Here is a 12935-nt window from a genome sequence, read left to right on the forward strand (position 1 = left end):
TTCACCCCTGTCTGTTTGTGTGCAGGATATCTCATGAAGTTTTTTTTTTTTTTTTTTTTTGTATACTGAATCGAGGCTCGTGAAAGAGCTAACATTTATTTCACAAACAAATCAACCAGACAAACAAAATATACAAAAAGAGGGAGCGGAAGACAAGATGGGGAGAGAAGGGGAAGCACACAACCACAACATTTGAGAGCAGGGAGAAGTGTGGGAGGGAGAGGGCTTGGGGGCAGGAGGCGTGGGAAGGGGGGGGGTGCCTCCAGGCGTGGAGGATTCAGGATAAATATGGTGGACAAGTTGGGTGTGTGATATAAGGACAAATTGATTCGATTTTGGTGAAGATCCTGATCAAAGTTTTTTTTATTTTTCAAGTGATTCTTCACCATTGAGGGATGGGGCCAAAAACGATAAAAAGCATGATATTTCACGAAATTATGGACATATTTTGACAAAACTCAGTGAATGAGTTTTTGTCGGTGACACGAACAAGCGATTAGATTTTTTTGTTTCAGGTCAAGATCGGATCCAAGCTATCACTGGGATACAAAACGTAAACTGTTCAGCCTGACGCAGGTATTATCTCTACGAGTGCCATTCTAGTTTTTAATGAACTTGTAAGCCTCTTGTTCAAATGCCTACGAAAACTACTGCAAATGTTTTGTGGGGCACTGCAAGTGGAATTATGATAATTTAACGCTTTTTCAACGTGTCCTTTTCTAGTTTGATTTATTCATATCCTTTTTTATGGTGTAGCCCATAGGGCAAAGCTGTCCAGAAAAGTGTTTGTCTGTCCGTATGTATGCATGTATGTCCCCTCAAGCGTACACCAATCAGAGCTGAGGATAATAATAATGTTATTAATAATCATTTAGTAAATATAATTGTAAGACTGTAATCCTGTTTTCGTCACTGCAAGGTTACTGGATTGAAGCGGTGTATGATTGGTTCATTGTTGACTCAATGAGAAGCGGGTGTACTAATTATCGCGGGAGTGAATTAGCCTCGGTTTATTAATACAGTAACATCGTCTTCGTAATAATGATAATGTTAATAATAATAATAATGATAATAATATACTAAATATAATCGTAACAGTGTAAGTCCTTTGTCGTGACTGCAAAGTTGCTGGATCGAAGCGGTGTATGGTTGGTTCATTGTTGACTCGAAACATACAATAAACTAATACAGTAGTATTGTTTTCGTAATAATAATAATCTATCTATAATTCCAGCAATCTCTGTGTGTCTGTGTGTCTGTGTGTCTGTGTGTCTGTGTGTCTGTGACCGCTGTTTCTCGACAACCACGGGTCCGATATACTTTAAACTTGCCAGGTATATTGCTGGGGACCCGAGGATGTGCCTTTTCAAGGTTTTAAATTAATCGGACAAGTACTTACCGAGCTATGGCGATTTAGCCGTTCGCCGTTCGCTTTGGCGTTGCGAATGGACCAAACCATTCATGTAAATAGAGGGGGGGGTTCTGTGGTCGTTGCGAATGGACCAAACCATTTCATGTAAATAGAGGGGGGGGTTCTGTGGTCGTTCGCTTTGGCTTTGCGAATGGACCAAACCATTCATGTAAATAGAGGGGGGGGGGGTTCTGTGGTCGTTGCGAATGGACCAAACCATTCACATCGAATCATCGAATCACATCGAATGGACCAAACCGTTCGCTTTGGACCAAACCATTGCATGTAAATAGAGGGGGGGGTTCTGTGGTCGTTGCGAATGGACCAAACCATTCATGTAAATAGAGGGGGGGGGGGTTCTGTGGTCGTTACTGCCACGTGGTTTCAAAGTTTTTTTTTGTTGTTGTTGTTTGCACGCATGTTTTTTTGCACCCACGTACGGGCACGCCCTAGGATGTTTACACACACACACCCCTACACAAATTTTTTTTTTTTTTTTTTTTTGGCAAGGAACGGGCACCCACGTACGGGCACGTCCTAGCTTATATATAGTACGGGCATGCCCTAGTAATAATAATAATAGCATTGATATTGTTACGTTTGTGGGGGGTAGGCAATGATTACCTTAGTCCAGGTAGAAATGTATAGATTACCATGCCCCATATGTCACGATGAAGAAGAAGAACCCCCATGTACATAAGTAGGGATCCTGTAGACCGTATGTCGTGCAAGTGTATGTGTCCCCATGAGAGGGGTGGGGTTATGTTAATTAGTTAGGGATTATGGGTAATGAATCCCCTGTATGTAATTTTTGCCTCTGTTATTTCCCCTCTTTTCTATGACAATGCAGCACACACACAAAGCCAGCAATCGTGCATTAATAACATTAAATAAAGCAACCGGAACAAGACATTCAACTACCGCTGGCACTGCCAGCCGCCACATCACCACATCAAGCAGGCAGGGCCGTAAGGCCACGCCCCGAAGAGCAGTGATTAGTCCGGGATTGAGTCCAGCAAGGACTGCTAAGATGGGACTATTGGATTGGTGGAGCAGGCACGGGCGGCGTCGGATGTCAGAGCCTCGAGTACAAAAGAATGGTGTGCCTGACATTTTCTCTCTCTGCTTCAGGATTTCATAAAGAAAGGTCGAAGTTTACTGGCTCTTGAGTTGGGACTTTGATAGCGAACCGTCATGGTTGTCACCAGAGGTGTGCCGAGTTCCTGCAGACAGTCGCGGCTCATGCATTCTTTATTCTTGGTCTGGCTGAGCGGCTGAACTGTCCTTTCACTGGCTCGTTAGTGCTGGTCCGGGCGTTGTCTGGGTGCGCTGAGAGACGTGGGTGCTGGTGAGGCGGCGACGAGGACGAGCGCGGCTGAGTGAATGAGGGCGCGCTGAGGCCTACTTCCCGCCAGGGCCTGTGCCGCACCCGGATTGCATGCTCAGGGCCTGGACAATTCCCAACGGGGTTCAGAAGCCGCTCGCAGCTGAGTACAGAAACTACACATTATTTTCACCAGTTATTTTTCCCCTTGTGTGTATACGGGTCTGTATGGGGGCGCTTCATTTAGGATATTAGTTTTATTGTGCATTTCATGTTCCCTGGCATTTCTTTTCATTAAACCTGCTTATTTATTGCACTTGAAATTCCGTGTCGGTTTGAATTAGTTATCTCAGGTTCGAGGACGTCCGGTGGGACCCGTGAAGGTAAGTTCGTCATTCTCCTTTCCCTCGCGTGTAAAAAAACAGCGTCATTGTTGACTGAACGCCTTGGAGTATAAGCTCGTTCGGCTATCCGTTTCCTTGGAGGATTTTAATCCCGAGGAACACAACAATACTAATAATATAGGAAATATAATCGTAACTGCAATCCCTTTGTCATTATCAAAGTTTCTAGATTGAAGCGGTGTATGGTTGGTTCATTGTTGACTCGAGACATGGAATAAACCAGTGTCTCAATGCAATCTCTTCACTTCTATGGTAATAGACAGCTTCGAGACTTAAGAGTACATCAAAATAATTAAATACTTACATTATTTGCGAACTGGAATCTCCACCCAGGTCATACTATCCTCTTCAACTAAAGTATCCAACAAGCCCGGCTCCGCCGCTGTTAGATTTTCGGTCTTGTTGTGTTATGGGTGGAATTGAAATGAAAAGACAAAAAACAATTAAACATTTTTTTCACTCAAAGGCATTTTGCTGCCGAGGAGACATGCTGAATGGAGAGGGTGGATCAGACTCGGCAACGGTTGCTAGAGTGAGATGTGCATAGAAGAAGTTTCGGGAACTGAGTGGCGTGCTGACGAGGAGGGGAGTGTCGTTGAAGCTGAAGGGAAAGGTGTATGTTGCATGTGTGAGAAGTGTTATGATTTATGGGAGCGAGACATGGGTTATGAAAGTAAAGCAGCAACGAAGGCTGGAAAGGGTGGAAATGCGAATGGTTTGGTGGATGTGCAGAGTGTCGTTGAGAGAGAGGAAGACAAATGATGAATTGCGGAAGATGATGGGAATAGAGCCTGCGATGGATGCTGTGAAGAGCAACAGGTTGAGATGGTTTGGTCATGTGTTGAAGGATGAAAGTGACTGGTTGAGAAGAGTGATGGAAATGAATGTAGAAGGAAGTAGAGGACAGGGAAGACCGAGAAATATTTGGCTAAATGTGGTGGAAGAAGAAATGCGGGCAAGGGAGTTAACAAGGGGAGATGCAGAAAATAGGGCAAAATGGAGAAGATTGTCAAGGGGCCCACAAGGCTAACCCCCACTCTAGCAGGGAAAATGGCCTTAAAATGCCTGTTGTTGTTTGTTGTATATAAACACACATATATCGGCGATCCTGGTTCTAACTCGCTGCCGAAGAATTTGACAAAAGTACTTCTTCCACTCAGGTCTTCAATTGCTTCAGTCTGCTTTTCGCTTTACGTGTGCGTGGTAGCCTAATAATGAATACACCAAAACCAAAAGCATGCCAACATGTCATCTGAAGGTGTGAGTGTTGCATCATCATCCAAAGTCTGAAGCACAAATACAGCTTCATACTGAAGAAGAACATAGGGATTGTCATGAGATTGTTATGTCATGAGAAGATTGTCATGGGGACCGCAAGACTAACCCCCGCTCTTGCAGGGAAAATGGCCTTAAAATGCCTGTTGTTGTTGTCCTGAAGAAGAACATAGAGGTTGTTACCGATGTGTGTCGGTCAAACTATTTTCCTGCCATTGCTGGATTACGTTATTTTGCTTTTGTATATCAAGATGGAATTGATCTTTTATGCGTGCACCAGCAGCAAAAAGTAACTTTTTTTTTATCCAGTTGAGCATTCAACCAGAGCATTCACTATCCCAGTGTTGAGGTGGAGATAGGTACACTACACCACTGTACGTGCTACGTGGCTCAGTTCCCACCTACACCACAGCAGTGCCAGAGTGCATTATGACACCACGGCGGAGGAAGAACTCTGACCCACATCATGGGAAAAATACCGTGTAAAAAAACGCGAGATGGACTGTGTAAAAACAGAATGGTTTATAGAAAACTAGCAGAAGTACCCGGCATTGCCGGGCGGGGGAGGGGAGGGGAGGGGGAAGGGGAGGGGAGGGGGAAGGGGAGGGGAGGGGAACGGGGGGGGAGGAGGGGGGTAGGGGAGAAGAGGGGGGGAGGGGAGAAGAGGGGGGAGGGGAGAAGAGGGGGGGGAGGGGAGAAGAGGGGGGGGAGGGGAGAAGAGGGGGGAGGGGGAGGGGGGAGGGGAGGAGAAGGGGGGAGGGGAGGAGAGGGGGGTGGGGGAGGATGATGGGGGAGGGTGTGGGATGGATGTGATGGGGATGGGGATGGTGTGATGGGGATGGATTATATATATTGTTGCGGATATGGGACTTGGCCTCAATATCCGCTTGTAAATACTCCCCTATTTCCCCAATACTCCCCAACTATCCCCAATCCCCCATTCCCTAGTCCCATTGTCTGTAAACAACACTCTGTAGAACCGACCTTCCCCTTTTTCCCCCATTAAATGTCGTGCCCAGGTCCACCGCATCTCACGTAGACAACTTTCGGACATCTTGCTAGTTATTCTTAGTCTATGTCAGTTAAGGACTCGTTTCCATTAATTCTGACTCTTCGTTGCACCAGAATGTGATTATATGGCACCAGTAGTGAGTTTAGGACCTTCCCAAACCTCCTCCCATCTTCTTCCCCAAACAACAACTACAACAACAACTACAACAGCAACTACAACAACTACAACAACGGCGCGCGCGGGGAATGTGCGTCCTCACTCCGGCTCGGTTAGCCGCCATTACCCATGTGCGCTCCGACGGGGTTACCACGAAGGGGCTCCCTGTCAGCCCCTCGTCAAGGGCGGAGCAGGTAACCCCCCCCGCACGCACCCAATGAGAAGCAACGGGCCGATTCCATCTGGGGCGGAGCTAACGAGCCGAGGGCGTGTCACTCCCCGCCAGATATACGCGGCCACTTACCGGACGTGACGAGAGATGCGCCCCCGACTGAAGAAGACAAGTCGCGACCTTCCAGCGCTGAGAGCGACTTCCCCGCATCTCTAGACCGGACCGGGTCGATCCTGCCCTGAGCCCAGGTGCACCTGGAGCCATCGATTCTGCCTTTCCTTGCCATCAATCCCCGTGTGAGTCAGTTTTTGTCCTGTTTATCTGTCGTCTGTCGGGGCTATTATAAGAGTGTGTCTAAGTGCCTGTCTTCCTATGCTGTCCCTCTTGTCGTTGTAATCTGACCTTCCGCCCTAATATAACCTCCTCCGGAGGTCTTGAGAACTGAACCCTTGGTGTCGTGTCATTTTAATCCAGCCGTTGTGTCTTTTCCATCATTGATTTAGCATAGCGCGATTTAGTCAACGTTCGAGTATAATCGGGTAACTTGTGCGGACACGGCGGCCATTCCGCTCGGCCCACCCTAACATCAAAGTCGTGTCTGTAACAATATATATAATCTTATATATATTGTTGCGGATATGGGATTTGGATCCATCCATATCCGCTTGTAAATATTCCCCTATTTCCTCAATACTTCCCAACTATCCCCAATCCCCCATTCCCTAGTCCCATTTTCTGTAAACAACACTCTGTAGACCCGACCTCCCCCTATTTCCCCCATTAAATGTCACATCCAGGTCCACCGCATCTCACGTAGACAACTATAGGACATCTTGCTAGTTATTCTTAGTCTATGTCAGTTAAGGACTCGTTTCCATTAATTCTGACTCTTCGTTGCACCAGAATGTGATTGTATGGCACCGTTAGGAAGTTTAGGACCTCCCAAGTTTAGGACCCACCTACCCGCAGCTCTTTTTTTTTTTCTTTTTCTTTTTTTTTTGTATACAAGATCGAGGCTCGTGAAAGAGCGAACATTAATCACACAGAAAGACAAACCGACACATAAAACATATAACATAGGGAGCGGTAGACAAGATGGGGAGAGAGGGGGAAGGACACAAACACAACATTTGAGAGCAGGGACCGAGAGACATGGAGACATCGAGAGATCTGAGAGAGGGCGAGGGCTTTGGGGGGGGGGGGGGGGCGTGGGAAGGGGGCGGTGGGAGAGGTATAAAACATATGGACACTGCCAGGACTTCCAGGAAAGAAGTTGGAATTTCAAACAAGGTGGATCTGGGGTGAATTAGCGGGGGTAGAAAAGATCAAGGTTTTGGATGGGGGAAGATAAGACATGGTGGTGAACAGCTGTTTTAAAGACCTGGAGGGAGGAGTGGGATTGAAGGGAGTGAGGGAGTTTGTTCCAGAGGCGGGAGAAAAGAGGAATGAAAGAGTGAAGGTGAGCAGAGAGCCGAGATTTCGGCAGTTTAACCATCAGAGGGTTGCTGGCAGATCTTGTGCGACCTGTAGGAATGTTTGGGGGACAGAGCACAGAGAGAGCTGGGGGTGCAAGGCCGGAGAGGAGTCGGTAGAAGACAGAAAGACCACCTACCTGCCTGCGGTGAGTGAGTGAAAGGCCCTCAGAGATAGCTTCATCGCGGGAGATTCCAATAATTCTGAAAGCTTTGGTTTCAACAGCGTGAAGCCGAGCTAGGTGTGAGGCAGGAGCACCGGCCCATAGGGGAGAACAGTATTCCATTGAGCTGCGGATGAAAGCCTTGTATGTGGTGAGGAGCTCAGGTGTGCCGAGGAAGGACTTCGCACGACGGAGGATGCCCAGTCGGCGACTGGCTTTGAAGGCCAGCTTGGAAATGTGGTTTTCCCAAGAAAGATCATGGCAGATAGTGAGACCCAAAATCTTGAGCAACAGAACTTCTTGGAGAGGATTGTTGAGAAAGTAGATGGGAGGGTTGTCCAGTCGATCTTTTCGGAGAGACATAGTAAGAGTGTGAGATTTATCAGCATTGAAAGACATGTTCCACTTGTTTGACCAGTCTGTGATTTTGTCCAGGTCTTCAGAGAGTGAGGAGTCAGCAGACTGCCGATCTGAGGGAAGAGGCATGGAGCGGCAGAGAGTGGAGTCATCAGCAAAGAGATAGAGAGGATTTTCGAGAGAGTCAGAGAGATCATTGATGAAGACCAGAAAAAGCACGGGGCCCAGAACACTGCCTTGGGGAACTCCAGCCTGAACAGGAAGAGGAGATGAGAGAAACCCATTCAGGGCCACACGTTGACGACGACTAGAGAGGAAGTCCGCCAGCCATGCGTGGAGATTTCCATGGATACCAAAGGAGGAGAGTTTGGTGAGCAGAGCGGGGTGGCAGACCGTGTCGAAGGCACGTGATATGTCGAGGGAGACAGCTCTAATTTCCTGTTTGGCATTGAGGACCTCCATCCATTGTTGAGACAGCAGAAGCAGCATGTCCAGAGTAGAGTGACCTGGTCTGAAACCAAATTGATGATCAGAGATCAAGCCATTGGAGAAGAGGAAAGATTTCATATCCGAAGCAATGATGGATTCCATGACTTTGCTGATAATTGGGAGAAGGCTGATTGGTCTGTAGTTGCTAGGATCTGTTTTTGCACCTTTTTTGTGCAAAGCGGTGATGTTGGCTGATTTCCAAGCAGATGGCAGTTGACCTTGAGCAAAAGAGAGGGTGAAGAGAACAGAGAGAGGGTGAGATAGAGCAGCAGAGCAGGATTTTAGGACCCGTGGGCTGATGCCGTCGGGTCCAGTTGCAGAATCAGAGTCTTCCTCACGGTTCAGCAACAACAACAACAACAACAGCAACGGCGGCGGCGCTGGGAATGCGCGTCCTCACTCTGGCTTGGTTGGTCAGGGGTGTTCGGAGGGCACCAGGCCTTTCCAACGAGCCGCCATCGAGCATGTGCTCGACGGGGTTACCAAGTAGGGGCTCGCTGTCAGCTCCTCGTCAAGGGCGGAGCCCGGTAACCCCCGCACCCAATAGAAGCGGCGGACCGGTCCCATCTGGGGCGGAGCCAACGAGCCGAGGGCGTGTGACTCCCTGCTGAGCATGCGCAGGAAGAGGGAGGTGACGTCAGATGCGCACTGAGCTTGGAGAGAGAAGGACGCCACCTCCGAGCGCTGTGACACCTCCCCGCATCTCTGGACTGGACCGTGCTTTATCCTGTCCCTGAGCCAAGGTGCACCTTGTGCTATCGACTGCCTGTCCTTCCCTGCCATCAATCCCTGTGTAAGTCAGTCTTGTTCCGTTTGTCTGTGGTCTGTCGGGGATAAGATAAGACTGTAACTAAGTGCCCATCTCTTCTGTGTCTTTACCTCATTACCTTGTAATCTACCCCTTTTCTCCACCACTAATTATATCCTCCTCCGGAGGTCTTGAGAACTGTACCCCTTGCGTCGTTTCATCTATCCCAGTCGTTGTGTCTTTTCCATCATTGATTTAGCGTAGCGCGATTTGGCCAACGTTCGAGTGGAATCGGGTGAGTTGGGGAAGAATTGGGGGAACTGTTAGGTCGCGGCAATACCACCGCTCGGTAAATAACATCTAATCCGCGATCCGTAACAATTGGTGTCGAGGGGTGAGATTGGACCCGAAGCGCGCTTAACGCGCTCAAAATTACAAGGAGTTGGAAATTGTTTTGTTTTACAAAAAAAAACCCGAATTTTGAAAGTCGCGCTATGGCAGATCAAGACGGCTGGGTTCCGGTAGAGGAGAGTGAGGCAGGGTCGATCCAGGACCAAATTGAGGGACAAGAGGAGAGCGAAGCAGTGAGGGCGGCAGGTTCGCAAAATGGCGTCCTCGCGCACGAGGCTTCAGGCGCGCAAAGTGGCGTCCTCGCGCACGTGGGTGTAGCGGCGGCCGCAGCACCAATGAACTGGGGCCTATTCATGCAGCAGATGCAGGCCTTCATGGTCAAGGCGGATGAGGAGAGGGAAGAGACAGGGGGATGAGAAACCAAATTTTAAGAATGGGGAACCGGATGGATGCTCAGAGTGAGCAATTGGGGGTAATGAGGGACGAAGCGAGGGGTACCGGTGAGGGATTAGACAAGAAATTAGAGGGGTTAGACAATGGGATAGAAGGGGTGAAACATGGGTTAATGGGGGTAGAAAACAGAATGGCCGCTCAAGAGAATCAAATAGAAGGGGTGAAACATGGGTTAACGGGGGTAGAAAACAGAATGGCCGCTCAAGAGAATCAAATGGAAGGGATGCAAAAGGGGTTAGAGGGGTTAGAAAACAGTATGGAAGGCAAATTGAGGGACATGAGGGACCAAGCGAAAAGGGAAGTTAAAAAAATGGGGCAGCAGATAGAGGGGGTCAGAATGGGGGTAGAAACTAAATTGGATGCTCACAGGGAGGAAATGGAGCAGATGAGGGTGGCATCTGGGCAGGAGATGCAAGTGATGGGAGAAGAGATCAGAAGAGGTGTGAGTGAGGAGGTCGGAGGAGTGCGCGAGGAGGTGAGACACTGTAAGGAGCGCATGGAGAAGGAGGTGAGAAAGGGGACTGTAAAATTGCAAGGGGGTATAGAGGAGTTGACGCTGGAAGTGGAACAGCTGACGGAGGGACAAAAAGAACTAACGGAGCAGGTTCAAAGGAACACTGCGGTACTAGGAGGGTTAAAAGCGACACAAAACGACATAAAAAATGACTTGATAGCGACACAGAGGCAATGTCAGATGGTACGTGAGGGACTGACAACGAGGTTGGACGAGGTGACAGAGGTAATGGAGACGAAGGACCGGCAGGTGAGGACGCACATAGAAACGGTCAAGGTGACCTTAGAGGACGAGCTTGAGACGCACCGGGACATAAAAGAGGTGAAGCAGAAATTAGAAGAAGTGGAAGAAGGGGTAAGCGAAATTAAGAAGCGACGGAGAGGGGATAAGAAAGAGATCAAAGAGGAAGTGAAAGAATTGGTCCAAAGTCTGTGTTCGGATCGTGATGATGTGCTCATTAACCGGATGAGGGATTCGCAGGTGATGGAGGAGAAGCGAAGAGAAAGAGGACCCGGTGTAAGTGGTGACCAATATGGTCGTGCGTATGATGCGCCAGGTGATTTAATAAGCTTGGGGGTCGAGATGGACCCGGGTGTTCGTGAGAGGCCGTTGGTGAAGTGTGCGACAGGTCTGGTGTGTGAAAAACGAGGTGTGCGAGAATGTCCGACCATGGGGTGTGTGAGGAAAAAGTGCGTGCCAAGGAGTGAGGGTGCTGTCGAGAGTGAGTCGGTGGTGAGGAGTGAGTGGACCAAGAAAGAGAAAGAGTGGTTGGACCAAGAAAGAGAAAGAGTGGTTGGACCAAGAGAGAAAGAGTGGTTGGACAGGGAGACGTGCAAGAGTGTTGTTGAGTTGAGGGTTTGGACCAGACGAGTCAGAAGAGTCCTGGCAAAGCAAGCGGCGGCCACAGCAGCAACAACACCCAACAGCCGCTTGGGGCCTGGACGGCGGTTTTGAGCAGGGCCGCGAAGGAACGGCGGCTGCTAAACGCGCCGATCGTGCTGCAGGACCCCCTTGGACCTTCCTCTCCCTCCAGCCATCCACCTCCTGCCTTTCCACCCTTCTTGTGTACGTGAGTTTGTTTTGTTTGTTCTGTCCCTGGGTTAATTAAGTCTGTATAAGGTAGTATTTGCACTGTGTCACCTGCGTCTTATGTGTTGTAAATAAACGTGACTGCTTTCTTTTTGCTTGTGTGTATAATAAATCCAATTACTCTTCTGTCCGTCTTCTCGTCTTATTCCTTTTCCTCTTTGCATTTCGTCGTTTTAGTCTTTTCCAGATTGGGCAGCTGCGGTGCGATACGGCCAAAGTTCAGGGTGAATCGGGTGAGTCGGGGAACAACTGTTCGGTCGCGGAGCCTTCGCTCGGCAAACAACATCCTAAACCGCGATCAGTAACAATTGGTGTCAGGAGTGGGATCAAGTCTGTGAGTGGAATGAGTGTACCTGGGTGTGTAAGAGAAGGTGCAATGACCGAGAGCAGGGAAACGGCTGGATGTATGAGCAAGAAAGGGGTAGCGTATGCGTGTGAGCATACAGGTGAGGCATCGACGGTAACCGGGTTAGCGGTTAGAGCGACTTATAGCCGAATCGGGCCCTCGGTGCGTGCAGGGCTTCGTGTGCCGCGAGAACCAGCGGGGATCCGAGCCACGGCGGGTTCGAAAGGACCGCCGTACACGATCCACGATGGGCCTCGCTTTGAACGGCCGCGTCCGTGCTCCACTAGGCGGAGCGGGCAGCCCGATAGGAAGGGTCGTCATGGCGACCACTTTTTGTTGAGGCATTCCGGCAGGTCGAGATCGGGCCATGGGATGGCTCCGTGCCGAGATGGTGCGTGGGACCTCGGCCCGGGTAAACCTCCTTCCCTGCACCGAATGCGGGACGTATCCAGCCGCTGGCACCAAACAACCCGCATTCATGGCTTGGCTGTACGAAGCCGAGCTTTAGAAGTAAATTGGCGCACCGAGAGGCATTAGTAAGTAGACTGTAATGACGAGGATAGTGTTTTGGCCCCGAAATTAGAAAAACAAAATTTGATGATTGGCAAAGGATTGGCAGTAATGATTGGCAGATGATGGGTAGTGATTGGCAAATTTTTGATTTGTTGAAATTTGAGGTGCAAAATTGGTAGTGGGAGATGCCCGATGTGGTGGGATGGCAACTCTGTCATCCCTCACAAACATGGGGCAAATGCGCTATAGTTTATGGGGTGTATGGCAGTGAAAACTAGCCCGGGTGGGTTAGGATATTGTGTGTAGGGATCTAGCGAAGATGACATTAGGTAACGTTAAGGTTAGTTAGTGACAAGGATACCTGTAGTGGGGACGCAGGTAGATTAGTATGGATGATAATGACGAGGGAGCGCAATAGTTTAAAGGGACGACTGGGAAGCGCAAGTTTCAGAGGGGAGTAGTTCGATGAGATGATGCTGTGTGAGAACTGGAAAGGTGTGTGGAGTAGTGAGTGTTGTGGATCAGCGCGAGTGCGCTTGGGGGAGAGCAGGGTGCACGTGGCACCAGGTGTGAGTGCACAGGTGTGCACCAACAGGTGAATGGAATAAATGGTTGTGTGGAAGACATGGAGTGTGGAATAAGTGGATTATTGGAATGGATGGTCGTGGAGTAAGTGGTACGGAGT

The 12935-nt window shown here is 49.1% G+C and overlaps 1 long non-coding RNA gene across 1 annotated transcript in view; it reads left to right on the forward strand.

The window, feature by feature from the left end:
- The window catches only part of LOC137438867 (uncharacterized), a 137873-nt gene that overhangs the window by 118238 nt on the left and 6700 nt on the right, over window positions 1–12935 (forward strand). The window lies entirely within an intron of this gene.

The sequence above is a fragment of the Myxine glutinosa genome, chromosome 13 (genome assembly GCF_964187855.1).
Source record: "Myxine glutinosa chromosome 13, kmMyxGlut1.1, whole genome shotgun sequence".
In the NCBI taxonomy this organism is placed as follows: Eukaryota; Metazoa; Chordata; class Myxini; order Myxiniformes; family Myxinidae; genus Myxine; species Myxine glutinosa.